Consider the following 26,460-nt stretch of genomic DNA (forward strand, 5'->3'; position numbering starts at 1 on the left):
AAATTACATAATCACCTCCTTGAGGGCTGGCTCATCTTCTCCGAAGGCAGAACCCCATTAATTAACAGCACAGACTCACACCATAGCCAAGACGAGGGGGGAAAACCTCAGTCATGCACAGTCATGCACATGTGGGGGCTAAATGAGGACGAAGACCGGGCAGAGAGCAGAGTTCAAATCACCCCACCTGGCCAGGACAATCCCTAGGTGCTCCCTTGGGCCACTCGCCTGACCCACCTCGCAGGGCTGTTGTTGCGAGGATAACACGGGGAGAACCACGCGCGCCCCCGGGAGCTCCTTGGAGGAGAAAGCGGGCGATGAATGCAATGCACGAAATATATGAGAGGCGACCAGGTTTTGCAGGTGAGGGGCCCCCGCCAGCCTCCGCTTCCAACACCCGGCGCAACGACGCCGAAGTTTCCCCCCGGGCTCGGCTCGGGGAGCAGCGCTGCTCCCGCCCGGCTCCCCTTCACCCTCCCGGCTCTCTCTGCCGCCCACTGGGAACCCCCCTCACCTGCCAAGTCCGGAGTGCTGGTGGAAGTTGCATGCATGCATGCAGGGCGCCGCGTTGCCATTGCATTGCACTGCACTCCATGCAACGCCTGCACACATGCATTGCCTTGCATGCCCGCCAAGGGGTCTCCCCGCGGTCCGATGCGTCCCCTCCGGCGCGAATGCAGCATTGCAAAAATAACACACACACCCCGACGCAACCCTACCTGGGGGGCAGCCTCCGCCTCCGCCGCTCCGCCTCCGCGGGGATCCCCGGGCTCCATCCTGCCACCCGATCTCCGCGGGGGCGCAGGCAGGCTGCGCGGGGTCTGCGCGGAAGAGCCCCTGCCCGCCCGGCCGCCGCCGCCGCGCTCATTCCATGGCCGGGAGAAGAGCGCTTCAAACAAAACGCCTGGCCCGCCAGGCCACGCTGGGAAACGTAGTTTGCGCACCCCGTGCGGGCGCGGAGCCCAAGGGCGAGGGGACTACGGATCCCGGCAGCCCCCGCGCCGGGGATGGAGGGGGAGAGGCCGGGTGCAGGGATGGAGGGACGGGTGGGCGAGCGAGTGAGTGAGTGGCAGCCGCCAAGCCTTGGCCAAGAGCCAGGAAGGGCCTCCCCAGAGGAGGAGGAGGGAGGCGCAGAGCGGGAGGGAGGGAGGGAACCCCAGGGGTCATCTAGTGACGGCGCCCCAATCGAAAATTTGACTTTTTTATTTTAAAAAAATCTTTTGAATTTTTTAATTTTTCCCGCGGCACACCAGGCAACATCTCGTGGCACACTAGTGTGCCGCGGAACAGTGGTTGGGAAACACTGATTTAGGGCTTTAAATGCTAAAAGCAAATCTTGGAACTTCCTCAGCAGAGGTGTTAAATGATGTTGATAGGGTGTCTCGAGTCAACAACCTAGCTGCTAAATTTTGCACCACCATCAGTGTCAGGTTAAGCCCATGAGAAGTCTCACCTAGAATGTCTTGCAGTAAATGCATCTTGAGATTACCAGTATCAGGAATACCAAGAACACAGCAGCCAAACTATCTCAGTCTAGGAATGGCTGTAGCTGTCTTACCTATTGAAGTTAGGTAGACACCTGAGAGGAAAATTCACTTTGAAATGCCCACAAGAACCCAACAGACAATTTTATGAAGTTTATGAAGTTAAGAGTTAAACTCATTGTGTCTAAATTTTTCTTAGTGGTATATTAGATGCATATTTGTATGAGCCTAGATGCTAACCTGAGGAAGCACAACAAAGCAACAGAAATACAGTTCAGTGGACTGCTTAAGTTTGTTTTACTCTATTATCAACTCAGTATACGTTATTTTTAAAAATAATAACCCTCAAAATATAAGCAAAAATTTCAATCTAGTTAATCATGCTATTTTTCTTTTCTTTTCTTTTCTTTTCTTTTCTTTTTGGCAATGGAGAAGGTTGCATTCATGGAATAACTATATTTTAATTTTCTGTCAGCATTATTATCCCAAGACAGTGAAGCCATGTAATTAAATTAGCTGTGACTCTGCAACTCATTTTCAGATTTTTAAAAAAGCGTATGGTACCTTTCATGGAACATTTAATAAGACTATTCATTAAAAAAACTGAATTAAGCATGTGTTGAATTAAGCGTCTAGTACTACATTAGTCTATTTATTTATTTATTTGTGATATAGGATGTCAAATTCCCAGTTATACCAAATAACACAGAGTAAGGTAGTGTTAGGTGAACAAAGGGTTCAGTAGCTCCAGTTCCTTGATTTGCCCACTGAACAGCGGTTTCACTGATTCCACTTCTTTTCCATACTTGTAAATACATTCCAGGAATCCAATGAGGTTTTAATGTGCCTATCATTGGACAATTTTTGAACTGTGAACTGAAAGGACAACAGAGATAGGTTAGTCTGTTCTGACTAGGGCTGGCATTGTACTCTTCAGAGTGGTTTGTGCAGGGCTGGGCGGATGTGAGGTTTGTGGGGCGAAGGAAATGGTTGGTTATGTTATATAGGATTGTTTGCATCACACAGAAGACAGAGAGCCTCTCTGTCATAGGTTTAGTGTTTTGGGTCTTAGAAGTTTGTCTGCGGGGGCTGCCCTTCAGGACAAAAATCTCTGGGGTTCAGTGTTTATGGTAAGTTTGTGAAAGTCACGAGCCTCTATGAAAGGCTATGAATGAAGCGTGTTCATATAGTTGCCAGTAGGTAGCAGTAATAGGGCCTTTCCTTGGCCTTGCTACTCCATTACATCCCAAAAAGTTTTAACCCTGCCATTGTGCATAATGCTTGGTAAAAAATAATAATAATACAGAGAGAGCAGGGCAGGGGACATCCCTTGGGAATTCCCTTTTAATTGTTTTTAATTGTTTTCTGTTTTAAAAGATGCACCCAGAAACAGGACAAAACCGGTCAGTTGAGACTGCAAAAAGGACATAAAAAGGATCGAGACAGTTCCATGCACCCCGAAGTGCCAGACGGAACTACTGAAATGATCATGCTGCTTGTTCATCTTTTAAAATGGAAAATCTAATCTACTTGTTACAGAGACTCACCTGGCACCTTCTTTAATATCTTTGTGGAGCCAGTGAATACTTTCCTTTTCTCCCCAGGCATTTGATTGTGAGCATCTCTGCTATCTTTGTGGGTGTTCTGGCTGGCTAATTTCTTAGTGATTACAATCATTTGAATGTAGTTGAGAGGAGACTAGATTTCTGCCCGCTGCTTTTAGAATTAATCTATTATCGCTTTTAATGTTGTTGTTTTGGTTTTTCTTTTCTATATTCTGCACTGCAACGAATTTTTTATATCATTATTTAGAGCTGTTTCCAGATAAATTCTTGAGGAGGAAAATGGCTGCCACACAGGTCAACTGGGTTAACAATTGTTCCCAACAAGAATGGTCCTTGGAACTAGCCTATATCAGTGCTGCATCTAGGGCTGTATAAGTGTTTCTCCTGCACAGGGCGCCAAGCCGAGGGAGTGCAAAACTATTATGTAGTGCACTTGAAAGCATTTGCAAAAGTTAAGGGAGGTAAATTTTGTCCTCCCTCAGGGCACTGTATTACCAAAGTCTACCCTTGTCCTATATCAGGGGTGTCCAACCAGTAGATTGCGATCTGGTAGATCGTGGGATCCTTATTGTGTACAAAAAGTTATGGGGCAGAAGCTTTAAAACTCTGTGCAATTGTCCCCCCAACAACTCTGGGCAATCCATCCACCCCACACACACTCCTCCTGCCTCCAATGACAATGGGTAGATCACAGTCAGTATTTTTATACTGGGAGTAGATGGCAGTCTCTTTGGAGTTGTAGTATCTGAAGAAGTGTGCATGTACACGAAAGCTCATACAAATAACAAACTTAGTTGGACTCTAAGGTGCTACTGGAAGGATTTATTCTTTTTATCTTGGGAGTTGGACATGCCTGTCCCACATCATGACTCAGCATCATTCCCATGGACCATTCTGTTACAAATTAAAAGGGAATGATACCAAGCAGCTGTGGGCCACCTAAAAAAATTCTACCAAATTCAGTGGGACTTACTTCTGAGCAGGCATGTGCAGTATTATTCAAAAGAATTTGAGCTGAAAACCCTTATTCTTCTATATTCTTTTCTCTGTTTTTTTGACAAAGGGATCTCTCCTTCCTCCACATTCTCGGGATTCTACAAACCAAGAGATGGGACATAAGGAAAAGATGCAATTGGGTAGGGAGGGAGAATTTACTACTTATTACAACTGAAATTTGAGAGTAAATACTGAGTAAATACTGAGAAGAGACTCACTCAATGTGTGAAGAGGGCTATTTGTGAGTAAAAAGGGTTAAAACTCTGCATGTAGAATTTTCTTACATGCTTCAGTATATTCCAAGGTTTAATTTGTTTATTGCCCAATTTGTGTAAAAATAAGAGAAAATAAATAACATTATATTAGAAGGTACACAGCACATTTAATAATTTAGTATGTAAAGTGTGCAGGCACAGGAAATATAGTGCATTTGGTTAAAATCTGCTGTCTCTAGGTCAGTGCAACCCACACAAGAGGATAGATTTTTGTCTTTGTCTTTTCCGCAGTCTTGGAGTTGTGCCTAATAAGAAAAACATGAGATTGTCCTTGCAGTTTCTGCAGGCTGTTTTTCAAAGGGTCAGTCAATGAAGCTGGCATGGCTTTGAAGGATTAAACCATCTGCAGATGCAGAGGAGTTTCTTTAGAGCATTAGTTCTTGTAATTTATTGAACAAAATGAGCCTGAGCTCTTAAGGGACGAGAGCTAGAGAGAAATTGTTAACAACTGAAGAGATATATGTACCAAGAAAATTTATATAGTCAGCTTAAATATTATTATTTATTAAATTAGTATACCCCCCTTCATCTGTAGATGTTAGGGTGGTCCACAGCATAAAAAAATACAAGATAAAAACACAAAAAACACAAAATACTAATAAAACAAGAACCAAATAAAAACAAAACCATAATCCCCCAAACACATTTAAAAGGATAAATTAATTAATTAATTATAGTAATTAGTTTAAAAATTCTCATGAAGTGTCAGGATGGTGTTTATATACCTTTCCCTTCTCCACCCAAAACACCCACTTCACAATCTCTCACCCATTTCCATTCAGCATCTTAACCCTTTAGCTCTCCCAGCCTTTTATAGACTCTTAGCTTTAGCTAGTTTTGTACAGAAGCCATTGAGTTGATCCCCTTGCTTCCTCACTGCCAACATAGCTTCTCCATCATGCTGAACCTAGAGTGGAACCAACTTGCTTTTGCACATCCAGTCCTGAAATGAACTTGCTCAAGTGAAGTAACTATTGGCTCTTGCCAGATATAGAGTAGCGAACAATTTACTTCCTTCTCCAGCATATTTGAGGGTAACGCGATATCAGGAAATCCAAAGACTTAGCCATAAGACAATTTCTTCTGTAGCCATGGTTCAAATAAAGGATGCTACAATCACACAAAACATAGTAGCTATGGGAACAGGTCCATATGAAATGGTGCCTCCTTCTGGAATCACTGTGTATGTGGTTCACTCTTGCTGTTGCATGCTTATTTTTCCTCCCCAATTAAGTGACCTATCAGGTAGCCTTTGATCAGAGTCTCCATCATTTTATGACCCAGGACCCAGATATGAGGTGTTTCATTACTGAAAGCAGGTTCAAAAAGCTGCAACAAATCTGTAGGCCATTGTTCAGGCAGTTGGCACTACCCAAAAAACAAAACAACAAAAAAGAACACAAAGGAATCTTAGGAAATTCAGGGTTCTATGAGAAAAAGCAACACCTTAATAAGGGTCATGAGCTTTATGAAGGCAAAGAGAGGAATTAAATTGCCTTTAAATGAATGTAAAACAATGCACACCAGGATCAACAATAACATGCAGACTAACAAACTGTGACCTTTCCATAAACTAAAGGGAATGCTGATATGATTAGATTAGGGGCAGCATTATCATAGAGCATGTGGGAGGAAACAAGCCCAAATGCCTGGTGTTTTAAAGCTCACAATTGCTTTGAAAATGGAAAAATCCACACTGATGGGAAAGAAAGGTATGACAAACTGTGCATGGGCCATTTCCAAAATGAATGATATGCATTTGAAGGATTTGAAAGATTACATATATTTGAAAGAGACAATTATATATATCTGAAAGATTTGAAAGACAGAAGTAGACTGTGGAACTGAGACTGTGCACACACTATTGTTTACTCAGCATCCAGTACGCTCCCACCAACTGTTTGGGAAGTAATGTACACAATCCATATCTATCGTCCATCTATTCTGTTGTTTCTTACAGAATAAAGTGGTACTTCTGGATGCGTACGGGATCCGTTCTGGAGCTCCGGTCGGATCCTGAGGTTTCTGCAACCAGAGGGACTGCTTCTGCTCATGCACACGCGGTGGTAGACTGCTTATATGCATGTGCACGTTGTGGTAGATTGCTTCCGCACATACATGCAGTAGAGCGCTTCTGCGCATGCACACGCGGCGAAACCCGGTAAAATACTTCCAGGTTTGCCACGTACGTATCCCAAAGGATACATAACCGGAGGTGAATGTAAGCAGAGGTACCACTGTACTACATTTCAATGCATTTCTCACCAAACTAGCTGCAATTCCAGAAAAAGAATGTTCTAGCTGCTTTTTCTATGTATACAGCCTGAGACAATGTATAAAAATTCTGAAAATAAAGTGAGGAAATCCACCCACCCACCTTTATGGGATGGCTATAATTCTTCCTAAGTCTAATGCCATAAACAAGAATGCTTTTATTAGCTTCTTCAACTAGGCCTTTGCTGATTTGATTCCTCTTTTTTTGGCCCACTTCCCAGCCTGATGTATCTTTGTCTCTGCCTTGCTTCAGCTAATTACTTACGTTTGATGGCTACCTCTGCAGGTCCCATTACTTATTGCCACTTGTGAACAGTTGTAGTAAAGGTGTTTGTCACTTACCCCAAGGTCATTCTAGCCCTGTTTTAATTTGGTTGTATTCCCTACCTAGTAATATTGATGATAATATAGTAGGAAGCATTTTCAGCTCACACTGACCCCATAAGAACAAGCACCATGTATTTGCCTTAGGATACTTCTGCTGAGTAAGCCTTTAGAACATGGCAGTGTTATCCTGGAATGTTAACTGTAAGTCATCACAGCTGGCTAGGGAGCAATATAAAGATTCCGTTGATTCAGTCACTTCTACAGGGGGGAAATTTATGTGCTGGTTTTTTCCTCCCTGAAATATGTCCTGCTTATTCATCTTAACTATAGATTTCAATGAATATGTGGAATTCATGCCTATTTTCACAACACACAGTATTATCCTGCATTCCATAAAAGCACTTCCTTTTTTTCACTTTTCCTGCTCTTTTATCAATTTCATTCCCATTTTCCCATTCCCAACACTATTACTTCTGCATAACTGCCTACCAGGATACTTCATTTGGACTGATCCTTTACAGGAAATCTCCCTTTTATTTATCTATATGCAATGTTGACTACTTGAGCAAGACACTTTTTGGGAGGAGGGATCATATGCTTAAAAAACATATTCATAAGGACAACTAAACAGTTTCAATATGCAACTGGTGCTGTGTTGCAAGAGACATCTAGCCAAATGGACATAAGTTTTGTCCCTCTATTATCTTTCTACCTTTCGTTGTCTTAGGCTGCAGGTTGATCTAAAAAGCACAATGAAATTTCCATATCTGACCCCCTCTGTGTGCATAGAGTAGATGAGCCATATAATAAATGACAGCACAATCAGCGGTTTCAGGTCAAGACAATGTGGTAAAGGCTAACTCCCCAGCCCCATTCCATCAGCTGGATGGTGCTGCTGTTGGTTTTCTAAATGGGGCTATGTAACCGTAACTCTAGCAACCGAGTTGGATGAGTTGCAAGTGCAGCATTCATTTACTTATGTAGTTGTTACTTTTATGTAGTCCTCCCAGCTAAGAATACATGCATGGAAGCTTGCTTCTGTCTTTCACAGGTGTATGCCCCCTGGTGAGATCAGGACATCTGTCTGGAATAAATGAATAACCAAACCGCTGCCTTTTTACAACGGATAGCTATTGCCAACAGCTCTCGTTGCTGAGCCTGAATGTGATTATTAGAAATGTTCCTGCAGTTGCAGTTTTGTACTTGCTCTCTTTGACCTGCCTTGTCAATTATGGATATACCACCTTTCTTTCTCTTGACTGAATGTTTGTTCAGCTATATAGCAGTGTTTTTAATTAACTTTCTTTTTGTGCAGTGTTATACTTATATGCACATTAATATCATTATTATAACTGATCTTAATAATGTATATATTGTTGCAACCCGCACTGGGTGAAGGGTGGGTAAGAAATCTGATAAATAATAACATGCAACTGAAAAAAAATATTGGTGCAATCAGATAGACAATCTGATCAAGACGTTTTTTTGCAGTGTATCACCAACACTTTTAAGTGCGGATCAAACATGCATATTGGTTTAAACATAGTACATAAAGGAATCTAGATGCAATTGTATGCATGAGCAAATAAACATTACTTCTTTCCCTGTGTTTCATCAGTGCAAATGTAATAAGTGAAAGCTGTAGCAAACTGTGCATGCACAGTACTCTGTATAAAGTTTGGAAATAATAAACCACTTTTCAGGGTTTGTTTGGTTTTAAAACCAATCAAGCAGTGTATAAATGATACGGAAGAAATAACAGAACAATGGATTATTTCTAGTGTACCACTTTGATCTTGAAAGGAAGACCAATAATTCAGAACTGCAAAATCTGAGAGAAATTCAGATGAGGAAAATTTTGGTAGCAGCCCTCTCACCAGCCTAAATGGGAATTGATAAACCTATTGTGGTTCTTGTTTGCCTCTAATATTGTGAAAAGGAGAGGGTTGTCAACACCTGGCAGGCCACAATATATGGCTGGATTGTATTCAACTGGAAGGATCCCAAGTTATGCTGTGTGTGTGTGTGTGTGTGTGTGTGTGAGAGAGAGAGAGAGAGAGAGAGAGAGAGAGATCCCATTTTCCCCACTTCCCTCTGTGGGTGGTGTATGTGCTTCATCTGTGTGTGAAAGAGTGTTATAAACAGAAGTATAATTAGAGGGAGCTGCTACATAAATGAGTGGACATAAGAAAGGGCCAATTTCCCTCTAAAGCTCAATAAGCATACAATTAGCACAGTGACATAAGATACTCTCCACGGGATATATAAATACATATTGTGAAGCATGTGCAAGGTATGTTCTGAACAGAACTTGCAGATGAATACAAGAGACAGGCTGATGACACCACCTTTAAAGAGCACACAAAAGGCAAATGCAGTATTTCACAGCTAAAAGGAGGAATAAACATAATGCTATGTACATAAATGACTAAATTGAGATGGAGAAATAAATTAAATTAAATTGAAAGGAGCTCGCAAAAGTATCAAGCCAGCCCACAGCTTGAAGGCCCCTATTTCTGTTTTTTATTAGTGTATTTCTCTGGCAGAACAGGGTCATGCTGAAATTTAAATGGTTATGTAAATCAATATGCAAATTAGTTGTAACCTCCAGGCATCTGGAAAGTTGCCAGGGCTGTTTCAGATCCAAAGTGTTTGGGATAACACAGCTTTGTGGTTGTAAATTCTCATGCAAATTGCATAAATTGTAACTGTGTGTAAATGTAAAGCTATGGGTTTATTGAAGGTATGTCACCTGAGGAACTATTATTGGAATTGCAGCAGTGGTGTCATTTGCTGAGAATTTTCTTCTTCTTCTTCTTCTAGATGGCTCCCTGTAGCTTCTTCATCCTAGCAGGGGATTATCTCAATTCATGTTCTAGGAAGAGCTCAGCAAGGAAATGTCAGAGTTATCCTGTGTTTCTGGATGAGCCAGATGTGAACCAAATACAGATGTGCAAATACTATTTTACCTTATTTATTTGCAAGAGTATTTCTAAACCACCAAGTCATTTGAAAAGTATATCATGGCAAGGTGCAATATAATTATTAATACATTAAATTATAACTTCATAAAAGAGAGAACAAAAAGAACAAAAGAATGAAATCAATTCTCTAAAAATACTTGGCAAAACAGAAATGTCTAGAAATGCTTGGTGAAATGGAGAAATATCAGAATTGTGTAAGTCTGGTTTGCATGCAAATTGCACACCAAAGTAACAGACTAAAATTAGTTTGCACAAACTAACCAAAAATGAGATAAAGCGTGTTCTCCCTAACAGAGAGCACGTGTTGCAGTTGGGGGAACAAGCCACCCTGACGTGACTAAACAGATTTGGCGAGGAACCCAAGCCTTTAAGGGTTAAATTGGGTTGCTGGGGATTTTTGATTGTTACCACTTTTGGAGGAGGGGTCAGAGGCTTTAAGTATAGGGGCCAGACGCTGGTGAGTTCTCTTGGCCGTTTTGCACCGGATCACCCGCCCTCCCTCCCTTTAATAGGGTGTTGTTTTTTCTTGCTCGTTTGACCTTGCTATGCCTGTCATGGGGTCGTCCGCCTTGGAGCGGGGGCCTGGTAGGAATTTTGCCATCTGGCTGATTGGCTGGTGCCATTTGGTTTTTGCCTACTGCGTAGCAAATCGTCACAACTTGTAAGGTTGGCGGTTAGGCATTGGTTAAATTGGTGCTTGGAGGGGTAAGTGCCTATCCCTCCAAATGATGCGGAAAGGGAATTCCATTAAAGGAATCCAGGGGCTTGCCATACAATTGTCCTTGTCCCCGGAGTCGGACCTGTGGCCGTGCAAGCCCCACCGGAACATGAGGGTGAGAAGTGAGGGACTGATTCCCAGCTTCATTTCTCACCCAATACTTGTTTCCCACGCTGGCTTCCGTTGGTGTCCGGAAGGGCCAGCTCTGTCCTTGAGGGCAAGGACAGATAGTCATAACCAATGCCTAAGCAACCACTCACATTTTTTTGTAATTGAATAAAGTTGTGGCCAAAATTATGCCAAAAACCTAAACAAAATTGATGTGTGAAGTGTGAATTTTTTGGTGGGTGGCATTGTGGGACTCAACACGCAACTGTAGGACAGCCAGGAAGGCTTCTCCAGATGACCAAAGTGATCTGGCCAGTGTATAAGACACAAGGTAGTCATTCAGGGAAACTGGTCCTAGGCTATTTAGGGTTGTATAAAGCAACAGTAATACCTTGAACTTAGCTCAATAATGTACTGTAGTGTCTGCCAGTACAGAGTTTTACTTTAGAATCACTGCACCTATTAAGATCTCATTAGCTAGTCAATTTCGTTCTGTTATAACATTGACAAAATGGATGAGTCACACAGAATTTCCTCAGTGTTGTTTACAGGGCAAAGTAGTGTAATTGTTTTATCCTTCATTAATGGAGAATCAAGTATTTCAGGGTATATTAAGGCAAGGTTTTTGGCATTTGAGATTTATTCCTTTCGCATTTCCTCTTGTAAATGCAGCCTAGTACTTAAATGCTTGCAGAAAGAACAGCAAATGTTAAGAGGTACAGGTGATGTGGGGAAGGAATTGACAAGCTGTTTGCCACTTTGTAATGATGCAGCAGATGAGTGGATGCACACTCAACTATGCACCTCATTTAACTTGGGGTTTTTTAATACAAAAAATGAATCCCTTTTCCAAAGGACCATGTGATAATGGCTAACTGTTCTTAAGGACGCAACAACCAGTGGACAGTGAAAATATATCTAACTAAAGTATGCATTTTAGGACTTAAGTTACTGTTAAGACAGTTTAGATAAGAAAGCATATCAGTCTGACACAAAGTATTGTGCAATAAACTATCATCAAATCAGATTACTTTGCACTTCTCACTTTTGCAATTATTAACAAAAAAAAAATGTTTATGGTTATTCCCTTTAAGTCTGAAACAGTATAATTTACATGAGGGTCCCTATGGAAAGCAGGTTGTTTTAAGCTGCCATTCTGCAAATTCAGAAGCAGCTGAAACACCAGCAGGGTCAAAAGGGGGCTTAGGGTGATTTGGAGCAGAGAGGTTGAACAATGAATCCCTCATGCCAGAGAACTATGAAAACTGGAGCTCTGTGAGTGTAATAGTTGTCACCTAAAAACTCTCGGCACCCTTAACAGTTCCCAGTATTATTTGGGGGAAGCCATGACCGTTTAAAGTGTTATAATACTGGTTTAAATGTATAGCACAGGTAAGGCCAAAGTTTGCACACTCAAAGCATCCAAGTTATCCTTTATCCTCGGTCTTCTATGCAAACTGAACTTTCCACAGATCAATAGCAATTTAAATGTCATCCTTCCCTGTAAAAGCATTTCGCTTGCATGCCTGTTTGTCTCACAAACCAAATTATTCTTAAAATGAGTCTGGAAAAGCAATCACACTTGTCCCTTTGGAATTAAAATGCTACAAACAGAAAAGAAAACTCTGTCTTTAAACTGTGAAACTGTTCAGATTAAAGAGATCTCACCTCTTACAGTTTGATGTTGATTTATTGAGACATGGCTTACAATTTAATTCCACGACAAAATGAACTCTTAATAACAGATGCTATAAGCAGACTGAGGGGAAGAATGCTATGCAGTGAGACCGACCAGAAAGTTACTCCTGGTGGTGGTGCAAGTACTACATACATTCATAAAACAAATATATGTTCAGCATTATATCGTACTTTCCTTACAGAAGACTTTCTCATAATGTACCTGCAAAGGCAAGTGTGAATGTAAGTGAAAATGATATATCTGGAATTCCTAAAATGGCCGTGCTGGTTGGTGCTGGTGGATTCTGTACTTAAAAGCTTATGGAGGGCACCAGGTTGACGAAGGTTGGACTAGATCAATCTATCTATGCACTGAAATTCCAGCTGATTCCCTGCCCCAATCTGGAGTAATGGGTCTATAAAGTGTGAAACAGAAATGTTGGTGCGGATGTTGACCCTCTTTCAACCCTGGCCTCTTTCTCTCCTTCAGCTCCTCTCTCAGCTGCTTTCTTGCAGCAAAGCGAAGTATGAAAAGCTAGATGGGGTATGAGGAAATTACTTGGTGTAAACTAGACAGTGGAGGTGAGTTCAGCATTCACCCACCTACATACTACTTTCAAAATTAAATTACACAGCAAGGAGGGGGAAAGAGAGGATGTACGAAAATTTGTGGCTGGGACAGAAGTGCTTTTAGAGATATGGTGCTATGTGTAGGTTGGCACCAGGTATAAGAAAAGGCAAGGAGAATGGCAGGCTGGGGAGCAGACAGGCTGCTTACTGAGGGAAATGGTAAACCCCTGGCTAATCATTGTTTCTCTCCATTAGTGTGCATGTCCCAAAATCTGTCATCCGAGTTCAATGATCTGGGCTGTTAACCCGATTTTTGGCTACATCTGCACAGTAGCTATGTGGCACATACATAGCGTTGTGTGGCACAACAGTAGGCATTGCTTTCCATGCTCTGCAATTTGGGGTTTGTGGATCTCTAGAACCATTCAATGAACAACAAACATAGGGCATATCACAAATTAAGAGGTGAGACCAAAGTCATAATAAATAAGTTCAGCATGTGTTATGCATCAGTTATGCTATTTGCATCTGATATACATTACAGAATTTACAGATGACTTGCTACAAGAGATGCACATAAAATATTAATTAACAGCTGTCCATACTATATTCAAAGCAAACTTCTATCAGTTAAAATAAGCCTCTAACCTTTACAACAATCTACATTTTCTTTAATATATTTTGTCAGTAATTCAGCTGTTGAAAGCGCAATATGAGTATATCAGACTAAAACAGACCAAGGATACAATCCTGTACACATTGATGTCCAACTGAATTCAGGCCTCAAGTGAGAATATTGGATGAAAGAATACTCCAAACTACATACCTGTTCCTTCAAGGGAGGGCAACTCGTAACAGGCCAACTCTCCAATTTCTAGATCCCCACCCCCAATCAACCCCCAATTATTCTTGTCAAGATTCAGCTTCAGGTTATTGGCCCTGATCCACCCCATCACTCCCTTCAGAAACTGATCCATTGCCTCTTTGACTAAAAGGAAGTAAGGATAGAGGAGGAATCCGTTTTAAACTGATTTATACATGGAATTTGACTAAAAGGAAGTAAGGATAGAGGAGGAACCCGTTTTAAACTGATTTATACATGGAATTTGGAAATTCAGCTGAACTTTGCCCAGACTGGGCCACTTCTTGAATCAAACACCCATGTATGTGCAATGCCTCTCAGGCATTGTTGAGTGTGTTTTTTAAAAGCCCAACTAATTTATAATACACACACACATAGTACATACAGTACAGAATTGTGTAAAAGGTTAACTTCCTATTGAGACCAATAAATGAGATGGGAATTAGGGGGGGGGGGAATCTGTGTAGATAGGTCAGCTTGCCAAATTATTTGTTTTTATTCATATTCTAAATATCATTTTTAAAAAAGTAAATCTATATCAAAATTAAGTATAAAACAAAGGCAGCAAAATGGATGAACACCTATAACAATACAGCAAGATCACCAATTAAGGGAAAAGTCACTGATAACATTCCTCAATTACAATAAAACATCATAAGGAGAAGCTCACTAACTATTGAAAAAATCTGGACATTTGCAAATGAAGCCCTGTGCAACAACAACAACAAAAGTGGGGGAGGAAAGGGAGGAGGTTGTTTTTAATAATTGTCCTTTGAAAGAGACAGCCTGTATGTCATTCCTTTAAATAAGCTTATGTTGGCAATAAAATCAAGAAATAGAAACCTAAATGGTAGTATAAAGCCCAAGGGAATATCCAGTTCACTTGAGAAGCAATAAAAGACCTTTCCTTTGTAAGACTAAGATTAAACATTTGTGTATTTCTGTAAAACAGCCAGCAGTCTTGCACAAAACAAATACTTTGGAGTACATAAGAATTCTCTGTTGTAATGTACATTTCTTTAACTCTAAAATAATTCACTCAGTCAGTGAGGCAAAAGTCGGAGATTGCCTTGTTTTTTAGTGTTAAACAGATAATCAATAGTTCAGTGCAATAAAATTAAGTGTTTTGAGTTTATTAAACTTCGGAGACAACTACAGAGTAGCTAGAAAGTACAATATCATTAAAAGACAGCATAAACTATGCAACCTTGTGTTTGTTCTGAGCCCTGTTCGACTCCTCTGTAATTAGAGAGGGGAGTATTGTTATTGAAGAATAGGCAGAAGCGCTAAGTTATCCTCTGCAGTATCCAAGACCCTGGACTTGGTCAAAGAAACCAAAATGACTTCTGCAATTCAGTTAGACCTAGACACTGAAGATCTCTGGTGCAGTGAGGGGTTGATGAAAGCACCACCCTTCCAATAGATGGGATTATATAGCCTCAATGATGGTGTCAGCAGGCCCTTACATATTGTTTTTCCTTGTAGATCTTCTGGTACAGTACTATTTTTTTCCCCAATAGCTTTTTTATTCTTATTGTGTTAATTTGCAAAATTTTATAGAATAAATAAAAGAAATATACAGAACTTGAGATATGGATCAGACAATTTCAAGTTACGTTTCCAGGCAATTTGGATTGTTTCTGAATGGAACATTAAATTCTGAACTTTTTATTTCATTCTAAATCTATTATCCATCAATTTTTTTTTTGGGGGGGGTATTAGCATTTTGGCTTTAAGGAATTTGGCCTTAGCTAAGTGAAATCCACAATGGTTTTTCTTTCTTCATATTATCAGTAATAGTACTATTTCTTATATTTCAATACTGCCCTATATCCGAGGATCACAGGACAGCTTACAATATTTTTAAAAAACAAAAAATACATAACAGAATAACAAACAAAACAAAAACCCCATTGGGCAACTGTTTTCTATTAAACTATTAAAAACTATTAAAAAACTATGTTTTGTTACAGATTACATTGGACAAGCTGAGATAGATCTGTATCTGTTGGGTTATATATTCCTTTCAAAATGTTTGACTGGTACTGTCAAGTTAGTCAAGAATATGTATTGGCATTTCTAAATGTAATGGTATTGGAATCAGTTATTATATTAAGTACCTTTTAAAGCTACACTTTAGCTAAGTACATGTGTCATTCTCAATAGCATAACAACTTAATCTAAATAAATATATATCCTATACTACAATCAAAGTGGATCAGCCCTAGAAATGCTAGTGTGTGTGGTGTTTTGAGGAATTGATTTTAACTGCTGTATAATTGCATTCAGTACATTTTAGCAGTTACTTTAATAATCTGACCTGGAACTATTTGCTAACTAGATACACTAAACTGGAAGTTTTGGTTACAGGGCAATCTAATCATCATGAGACTATTTTCCACGTCAGATATGTTATCTTTAAGCAATTGCCGTATAGGAAGATTAATACCACATCTTATCAGCATATAATATCACAGAGGGAATACATTTTGGTAGAAATGAAGCACTGTTGGATATCTACCTAAATTAGACAGAAGATTTAAAGGGAGCCTATTTTCACACTAAAACTTCATTTTATGTGTTTCAGTTTAGAAATAACACCCAACCACCAGAATGAATCATAGGATAGTTAATTGTGTTTTTGCCTGTGTGATGGTAGACTTTGCTTTGCATGCTGAAGGCCTGCCAACTCCACTTAAAACAGGGGTGGGAATTCAGACATCATTGCCAATGGCTGGGGCTTCTTATGGTAGCCCAACAATATCCAGAATGTCAAAGGTTTCCCATCCCATCCTTTATTATGTTGATAAAGGAGCTCAGGCAGCTAGGCTGGGAAAGATCTCTTACTCTTGAACAGCCATTGCCAATACAGGGCTTATATCATAGAATCATAGAGTTGGAAGAGACCACAAGGGCCATCGAGTTCAACCCCCTGCCAAGCAGGAAACACCATCAGAGCACTCCTGACATATGGTTGTCAAGCCTCTGCTTAAAGACCTCCAAAGAAGGAGACTCCACCACACTCCTTGGCAGCAAATTCCACTGTCGAACAGCTCTTACTGTCAGGAAGTTCTTCCTAATGTTTAGGTGGAATCTTCTTTCTTGTAGTTTGGAGCCATTGCTCCGTGTCCACTTCTCTGGAGCAGCAGAAAACAACCTTTCTCCCTCCTCTATGTGACATCCTTTTATATATTTGAACATGGCTCTCATATCACCCCTTAACCTCAGTGGATCAGTGTTCTGATTCTGTATAAGGCAGCTTCATGTGCTCATTATACCACATCACAAAGATTTTGCTGACAATGTCAAAACTCTCTTTTCTTCCCTTGAAGATTATTTTGCAAGTGTTTTAGGGAAAGGAAGTCTGTTCACATCATTAAGTTATAGTTTACTAGTAGGACATTGTTTGTATTCACCAGGTACCATGTTCAATGTCCATGATCATTAGTCTGCTTTGAAGTTTCCTTCTTCGTTTCATCAGTGCCCTTTTGTTGTGTGCATTCTCCCTTTTCATTGCTTGTACTTTTAACTTAATTTTTAAATAGAATTGTATGGTTTTTTAAAAGAAAATGTCACAGAAGACTATTGTTTAAGCACCTTGGAGAGCTGCTGCCAGTCTGAGTAGACAGCACTGAGCTAAATGGCCCTGTGACCTGACACAGCATAATGCAATTTCACATATTCATACAGATATTAAGCAATGTGGAAAGATTTGGGTGCAAAAATTGCATCTGTCTTTTTGTTCAAGCTTGAACTTCCAGCTTACAATGCAACTGTGTCAAACACTAATTTGGAAAATTAAAGAGCAGCTTTTAAGATAAAATGTTAGGGCTACATACCTACATCCAGAAGTTTCAGCATATGCCAGAAGGAGCCTACACTAGTGACTAATGATGGAGGTGAACATCTAGGTTGCACTTTATATTAAAGTTCTGCTTATAAATAGTTTATAAAGGGCCAAGAAAAGATTAATAGCTGTTATAAGCATGTAACAGCTATGACCACTGTGTGTTATTGAGTTATAGGCAGTTGTAAGCACATCAGTACAAGATGTTATAAATCAAAGTGTGAACAACCTGTTGGAGTCTGTAACAATCTATAATTGATTCATTCTAATATTCATGTATTAATTCTTTATAAGCTGTTTATAGTATTCATACATCCTTTATAAGCTGCTTAAACATGGAGCATCATTATAAAATGTGATAGGCCATTATATAACACTGAAGGGATCAGTTCTGCAATATATCTGAAGCAAAATCTTCTATTAAAATTTTATGTACCTTGACTTATATTGGCATCAAAACAATGTCACAGCATGGAGGGCCTTTGTACAGTGTGGAATGTCATTTTTAACTAAGGAAACAAAGCCCGATTATCTTAATGTTTATTAAAATATCATATTCCTAGAATTTAACTAGAACAGTGTATCAATCACAGTTTCCTAGAAAATTCTAACATGAAAAATATATCCACAATGTCTTTATGGGGCATGGAATATTGAATGGATTTGTGTTGGCTTAATTTGTATACCAATTAGTTGAATTGTGGCGCTGAGCGGTGATCAATACCAGCCAGATGCAGCTACAATTCTATTATAGACATAGTGATATATTATGATAGTTTGTCTTATTCTCTCACATGTATTTGTGGGCCCAGGCTCAGTAAGCCTGGGGCCACGGGGGGGGGCAGGGAATAGGAGGCATGAAATGACTTGACAACAGCTTCGGATCGAAATGGCCACAACATTGTTGATTACAGATATCACTAGACTTTGGTACAGGCACTGGGTATGTATTCTAGATCAACTAGCCCAATTGCTGGCTGATTATTCCATCAGGGTTGATTCTGGATTAAGAATCTCCTTATCATGCAAATCAAATAGGGCAATCCCACCAGGTAACCATCTGGGGAATTCTATGGCCTGTTAGCCTCCCCCTGGACACCTTTACTGAGAGACCTTGAAATTTGAACCTAGAAAAGGGGTGGGTCTAGTTTAAACTATGAGGAAAGCAAAAACCCCAGACAGGCGCAGATTCCTCCCTGGCTCCAAATATGGCAACCAATTTATTCCACAGCAAGGTCATACACAGGCACTGCCACGGGGAATGTCTGATGCCGACTGTGCTGCTTGCTCCCAACACAAGTTTAAATTCTGTAGAGGCAGATCCAAGTTAAGACTCGCTTCACTTGGTCCATCCCCAGAGCCCAATTCAATTTTAGATTTCAGCAGGAAATCCTGTTGACCCCTGCGACCAGCTGAGGCTGATGACGGAGTCAACAGGCTGCATGGAAAGGAACTATTGACACTGCCCAGCTCTCCCACAATTGCCTCTGTTGCCAAAAGTGGTCAGCTGTCTTTATATGACATTGCTATGAGTACAAGCCTGAGAGTGTGAGGAAAATGTAAACTAATAGGAGCATGGAGAAAACTTTACAGGGGAACTTAATTGTGTGATCTGAAAACTCTTTTAAGTATAAAAAGGTAAAGGGACCCTTGACCATAGGTCCAGTCATGACCGACTCTGGGGTTGCGGCGCTCATCTCACTTTATTGGCCGAGGGAGCCGGAGTACAGCTTCCGGGTCATGTGGCCAGCATGACTAAGCCGCTTCTGGCAAACCAGAGCAGCGCACGGAAACGCTGTTTACCTTCTCTCCAGAGCGGTACCCATTTATCTACTTGCACTTTGACGTGCTTTCGAACTGCTAGGTTGGCAGGAGCAGGGACCGAGCAACAGGAGCTCACCCTGTTGTGGGGATTTGAACCGCCGACCTTCTGATCGGCAAGTCCTAGGCTCTGTGGTTTAAACCACAGCGCCACCCGCATCCCATCTTTTAAGTATACGCTGATCTAATTAAAGGATGTTTTAATGCAGAAATATAACTTTAAAATGGCATTTTACTTTTCATCTTTCAAAGGACAGCAAACTGGAAAATTATTATACAAAGCAGGCATATCTGGGCTTGCTTGTACACTTCCTTTTTATAACTACAAACCGTGTGCTCTAGATCAGGCTTCTCCAACCTGGTGCCCTCCAGATGTTAGAACTACAAGTTTCATCAGCATGGCTGAGGGTCAGGGATGATGGGAGTTGTAGTTCAAAACACCTGGAGAGCACCAGGCTGGGAAAGGCTGGTCTAGTTGCACTGTAGATATATATATATATATATATATATATATATATATATATATATATATGGAGGTTTTGGTGTCTTCGGGTGTCTTCCCGTGTAAGAGTCGGGGTGTCTGTGCGACGTTTCGACGAGGTCTCACTCGTCATCTTCAGGCTGGTGCTTTCGGCTTCTTGTTACTGGAACAGAGCAGAATCTGGTGTTTGAGTTCCTATAAATACTGTTGAGGGGTGTGGTGTATAGCCTCCAACGTTCTGGGCAGAGAGGAAGTTCCTAGATTAGTGTGCCTCTTCTTCTTTTGTTCCTTAATTACTTGAGGGATATCTTGAGTGATTTCATGAGTGATATTCTGAATACCACTGGGTGGGTCATTAAGTGTAGATTAGTTGCTAAAGCTTTTGTGTCTTGACCTCTTGAGCTTGTGAAGAGTTTTTCTGAGAAGATGGCTGTGCTGCATTTAGTTGTGCTCTGGCTTGGCTTCGTGTATAGGGGCGAGCTGTGGTTTTGTGCCTTGTGCCAGCCAGATCTGTGTAGGGATTGCAGGGGGGTGCAGCATCCGGAGGTGCCACTATAGTTTGGCTACTGGATGGAGTCTGTAATATGTCTGTGGAGAGGGTCTGGGTTTGGGTCTGGTGTGGTTGATTGGTGACGGCGTTCTGTGTGCCTCTGGTTCTGGTGTCGGTTTCTGTGGGGAGGGCTAATTTCCAGATGTCTGGCAGGCGGGACGTGTCGTCACGCTTGTTCATGTTGTGAGGGTGTTTCTCTATCTCGATGGCTTCCATGATTATTCTCTTGTGGTGATGTTCCATGTTAAAGAGCAATTCCCTCTTACACGGGAAGACACCCGAAGACACCAAAACCTGCATTCCTGTACCCGTGAAAATCTACGAAAGCAAATATATATATATATATATATATATATATATGCTTTCGTAGATTTTCACGGGTACAGGAATGCAGGTTTTGGTGTCTTCGGGTGTCTTCCCGTGTAAGAGTCGGGGTGTCTGTGCGACGTTTCGACGAGGTCTCACTCGTCATCTTCAGGCTGGTGCTTTCGGCTTCTTGTTACTGGAACAGAGCAGAATCTGGTGTTTGAGTTCCTATAAATACTGTTGAGGGGTGTGGTGTATAGCCTCCAACGTTCTGGGCAGAGAGGAAGTTCCTAGATTAGTGTGCCTCTTCTTCTTTTGTTCCTTAATTACTTGAGGGATATCTTGAGTGATTTCATGAGTGATATTCTGAATACCACTGGGTGGGTCATTAAGTGTAGATTAGTTGCTAAAGCTTTTGTGTCTTGACCTCTTGAGCTTGTGAAGAGTTTTTCTGAGAAGATGGCTGTGCTGCATTTAGTTGTGCTCTGGCTTGGCTTCGTGTATAGGGGCGAGCTGTGGTTTTGTGCCTTGTGCCAGCCAGATCTGTGTAGGGATTGCAGGGGGGTGCAGCATCCGGAGGTGCCAATATAGTTTGGCTACTGGATGGAGTCTGTAATCTGTCTGTGGAGAGGGTCTGGGTTTGGGTCTGGTGTGGTTGATTGGTGACGGCGTTCTGTGTGCCTCTGGTTCTGGTGTCGGTTTTTGTGGGGAGGGCTAATTTCCAGATGTCTGGCAGGCGGGACGTGTCGTCACGCTTATATATATATATATATATATATGCAGGTTTTGGTGTCTTCGGGTGTCTTCCCGTGTAAGAGTCGGGGTGTCTGGGCGACGTTTCGACGAGGTCTCACTCGTCATCTTCAGGCTGGTGCTTTCGGCTTCTTGTTACTGGAACAGAGCAGAATCTGGTGTTTGAGTTCCTATAAATACTGTTGAGGGGTGTGGTGTATAGCCTCCAACGTTCTGGGCAGGGAGGAAGTTCCTAGACACCCCGACTCTTACACGGGAAGACACCCGAAGACACCAAAACCTGCATTCCTGTACCCGTGAAAATCTACGAAAGCAAATATATATATATATATATATATATATATATATATATATATATGCAGGTTTTGGTGTCTTCGGGTGTCTTCCCGTGTAAGAGTCGGGGTGTCTGTGCGACGTTTCGACGAGGTCTCACTCGTCATCTTCAGGCTGGTGTTTTCGGCTTCTTGTTACTGGAACAGAGCAGAGTCTGGTGTTTGAGTTCCTATAAATACTGTTGAGGGGTGTGGTGTATAGCCTCCAACGTTCTGGGCAGAGAGGAAGTTCCTAGATTAGTGTGCCTTTTCTTCTTTTGTTCCTTAATTACTTGAGGGATATCTTGGGTGATTTCATGAGTGATATTCTGAATATCACTGGGTGGGTCATTAAGTGTAGATTAGTTGCTAAAGCTTTCGTGTCTTGACCTCTTGAGCTTGTGAAGAGTTTTTCTGAGAAGATGGCTGTGCTGCATTTAGTTGTGCTCTGGCTTGGCTTCGTGTATAGGGGCGAGCTATGGTTTTGTGCCTTGTGCCAGCCAGATCTGTGTAGGGATTGCAGGGGGGTGCAGCATCCGGAGGTGCCACTATAGTTTGGCTACTGGATGGAGTCTGTAATATGTCTGTGGAGAGGGTCTGGGTTTGGGTCTGGTGTGGTTGATTGGTGACGGCGTTCTGTGTGCCTCTGGTTCTGGTGTCGGTTTTTGTGGGGAGGGCTAATTTCCAGATGTCTGGCAGGCGGGACGTGTCGTCACGCTTGTTCATGTTGTGAGGGTGTTTCTCTATCTCGATGGCTTCCATGATTATTCTCTTGTGGTGATGTTCCATGTTAAAGAGCAATTTGGAATCTGCAAAATTAATTTCATGTCCTGTTTCTTTCATGTGTTGGAAAAGAGAGGAAGTTTTTTCTTCTTTTTTGACGGCATTCTTGTGTTCTGCGATACGTGCATTTATTCGTCTGTTTGTTTGTCCAATGTACGTGGCTGGGCAGACTTTGCAGGGTATTTCATAGACCCCTTGGTTTTCCAGCTGGATTTTGTCTTTTGGGTTTCTGAGGATATTGGCTATTTTTTGGTTGGTGCAGAAGGCTGTTTTGATATTGTGTTTATGGAGGATTTTGCTGATTTTGTCTGTAGTGCCCTTGATATAAGGAAGGAGGGCCATGCCATTGTTTTCTTCTGTGTCTTGGTTTTTGGGGGGTGTTTCTTTTTGGATTAGCTTCGTAACCCTGTTTTTCTGGTATCCATTGGCGATTAACACATTTGAGAGATTCTGTAACTCAGTTGTCAAGTGGTCTTTGTCAGCCAGGCGTTTGGTTCTGGAGATGAGAGTCTTGGCTACGGAGTTTATTTGTGCAGGGTGGTGGTGTGATTGTGCATGTAAGTAGCGGTTGGTGTGTGTTTTTTTCCGGTAGATAGTGTGTCCTAGGGAGCCATCAGGTTTTTTGTAGATTAGGACGTCAAGAAAGGGGAGTTGGTTGTTGTCTTCTATTTCCATAGTGAATTGTATTTTGGGGTGTAGGCTGTTGAGATGTGTGAGGAAGCTATCTAGTTTTTCTTTCCCGTGTGGCCAAATTACAAAGGTGTCGTCAACATATCTGAGCCAAAGTTTGGGTTTGTGTTCTGACTTGTCTAAAGCATTGGTTTCAAAGTGTTCCATGTACAAATTTGCGATGACCGGTGAGAGGGGTGATCCCATAGGTGCTCCTTCTATCTGTTTGTATCTTTGTCCATTGTGGATGAAGTACGTGTTGGTTAGGCAGTGGTTGGTCAGGTCCAGGATGTATTTGGGGGGGTTGTATTTGTTTTGAATGGCTGTCAAGGCTTCATTAATGGGCACTTGAGTGAAGAGAGATACAACATCGAAGCTCACAAGTAGGTCATCGGGATGTAGGTATTGTTTCTTTATTGTTTCTATGAACTGGAAGGAGTTAGTAACGTGTGAAGCGATGGATTCTGCATAGGGCTGAAGTTGCTTAGCGAGAAATTTAGCGAGATTTTGTAGAGGTGAGCCTATGGAGCTGACTATTGGTCTGAGTGGTGTTCCTTCTTTGTGTATCTTGGGGAGACCGTAGAGTTTGGGGCATCTGGATGATTTTTCTCTGGGGATGATTCTTAGCTGGATTTCTTCACTGATAGGAGAGGCTTTTATTTTGGATTTGGTGGTTTTTTCCAGATAGGTGGTGGGATCTGTTTTTATAGGTTGGTAGGTAGGGTCTTGGAGTAGATTTGATAGTTTTGCTTGGTAGTCCGATGTGTTCATCACAACAGTGGCGTTGCCTTTGTCTGCTGGGAGAATGATTATGTTGTTGTCTTTCCTCAGGTTGGTGAGTGCTTTCTGTTCTTCTTTGTGTAAATTGCTTCTGGGTGGTTTGCTGGAGCAGAGGATGTTGGTGACTTCAAGTCTGATTTTATTGGCTTCATCTGGGTCGATTTTGGTCAGGCTAGCTTCGACTCCGCATATGATGTTTTCCGTGGGGATGCGTCTCGGGGCGACTGCAAAGTTGAAACCTTTGGAGAGTACTTTGGTTTCAGTTGGGGTGAGGATCCTGTTTGATATGTTATGTACTGTTTGTTTCATGGGTTGTTGTGGAGGGTGGCTGGGCTTCTGGCGTTTCTCTAGTTTGTAGAGTTTGTTGGTGTGTCTGTCTGTCTTATGTGAGGTCTCAGTTTCAGCTCTCCACAGACATATTACAGACTCCATCCAGTAGCCAAACTATAGTGGCACCTCCGGATGCTGCACCCCCCTGCAATCCCTACACAGATCTGGCTGGCACAAGGCACAAAACCATAGCTCGCCCCTATACACGAAGCCAAGCCAGAGCACAACTAAATGCAGCACAGCCATCTTCTCAGAAAAACTCTTCACAAGCTCAAGAGGTCAAGACACGAAAGCTTTAGCAACTAATCTACACTTAATGACCCACCCAGTGATATTCAGAATATCACTCATGAAATCACCCAAGATATCCCTCAAGTAATTAAGGAACAAAAGAAGAAAAGGCACACTAATCTAGGAACTTCCTCTCTGCCCAGAACGTTGGAGGCTATACACCACACCCCTCAACAGTATTTATAGGAACTCAAACACCAGACTCTGCTCTGTTCCAGTAACAAGAAGCCGAAAACACCAGCCTGAAGATGACGAGTGAGACCTCGTCGAAACGTCGCACAGACACCCCGACTCTTACACGGGAAGACACCCGAAGACACCAAAACCTGCATTCCTGTACCCGTGAAAATCTACGAAAGCATATATATATATATATATATATATATATATTTATAAATAGTATTTTGTGTGTATTCTAGATATATTTCTGGATTTTGTAGTGACTCCAAATATTTCTCTCTCCATCATTCCCTCTAATAATTGGAGAGATGCATAAATCCCTACTTTGATGTTACGGATATAGACCCATTTCCCTTACCCTCATGCCCACCTGTCCTTTTTACATTTTACATTGTTTTTGCACTGCTCATTACACTTAAATTTAGGCACCACCATTATACTTTTGGTGTTTTTTTTGTTAAGTATATAGCCTGGCATACTCCTTTTTGCTTGAAGACTTTTTCTTCTTCTTTTCTAGCTAGTTTCCTAGATGTGGTGACATAAATCTGGATAGAATATATGTTAAAGTTCTCTGACCAGGGAGTATCTTCTATATTTCTATACTGCCTTGTAGAACAGGAACAGACTTGGAAGAGTGTTTTTGTAGGACACACTTACCAGGCAATCCAATGGTTCCCAGTGTCTCATTATTTTTCAGAGGACATACCATATTTCTCTGCAACAAAACACAACTTTTTAATTATAAGAAAGAAATAACAAGTCACCTTCAGGAAAACAGACATAATCCCTCGGGGCCACAATGTCATATGTATCACAGACAGGAAAAGCATATTGGATCCATTTGTGCGCACACTCTGCAAAGTTAAGATTGTTTCTTATACGCTCTTTTGCAAATGTTCGTTTTTGTTATTGTTATGAATAATTCAAGTGATAGGATCTCCCTCCGTGCTTTCCCAGGAGAGGTTATTGTACACTGCAGCCCCTTAGACACGGTTGTTAGGAATTGTTTCCTGATATTTCACTGCCTACTTACATTGCTTTATATAGGCTTAATGTATACTGAGTGCATAAAATCCATTATCTCAGGTCTGTTATTTTTGTCACCATCCCACCTTCTTCAAGTCACCTCCATGTGTTATTTGATTCCCTTCTATTTCACTTCAATCCTTACAGCTTCATTTACAGAAATTAATGCAGAGACTATGCATGTATTTTAAAAAGCTGTTCTACAGAACAAATAATTTCTTGTGAGCTTGATAAGGCTGTTGCTAGCAAACTTGCATCTGCTTAGAGTAACATGAAACTCTTTTTTAGATTTTAAACTCTGCATCCAGCCATACCTCTTGTGCTTTTCTTTAATTAATTGCAGCCACTGGGAGAGAGGAAGGATTGTTATTGGGTCCATCATATTGGGAAACAAGCATTATGCCTTTCTTTCACAGCCAAAACCTTCTCGATCAAAATCACTCACCTTTATGGTGTTAAGACTTAAAAAGAAAAAGAAAAAAAGTCCCCACT

The 26,460-nt window shown here is 41.3% G+C and overlaps 1 long non-coding RNA gene across 1 annotated transcript in view; it reads right to left on the reverse strand.

The window, feature by feature from the left end:
- LOC309531388 overlaps positions 1 to 26,460 on the reverse strand; it is a 57,901-nt gene that overhangs the window by 24,937 nt on the left and 6,504 nt on the right. Inside the window, exon 2 of the long non-coding RNA XR_014219284.1 lies at positions 25,600 to 25,655. This is a non-coding gene — a long non-coding RNA (uncharacterized lncRNA). The remainder of the gene's footprint in view (positions 1 to 25,599; positions 25,656 to 26,460) is intronic.

This window comes from Podarcis vaucheri (assembly GCF_965113315.1).
Source record: "Podarcis vaucheri genome assembly, chromosome: 4".
In the NCBI taxonomy this organism is placed as follows: domain Eukaryota; kingdom Metazoa; phylum Chordata; class Lepidosauria; order Squamata; family Lacertidae; genus Podarcis; species Podarcis vaucheri.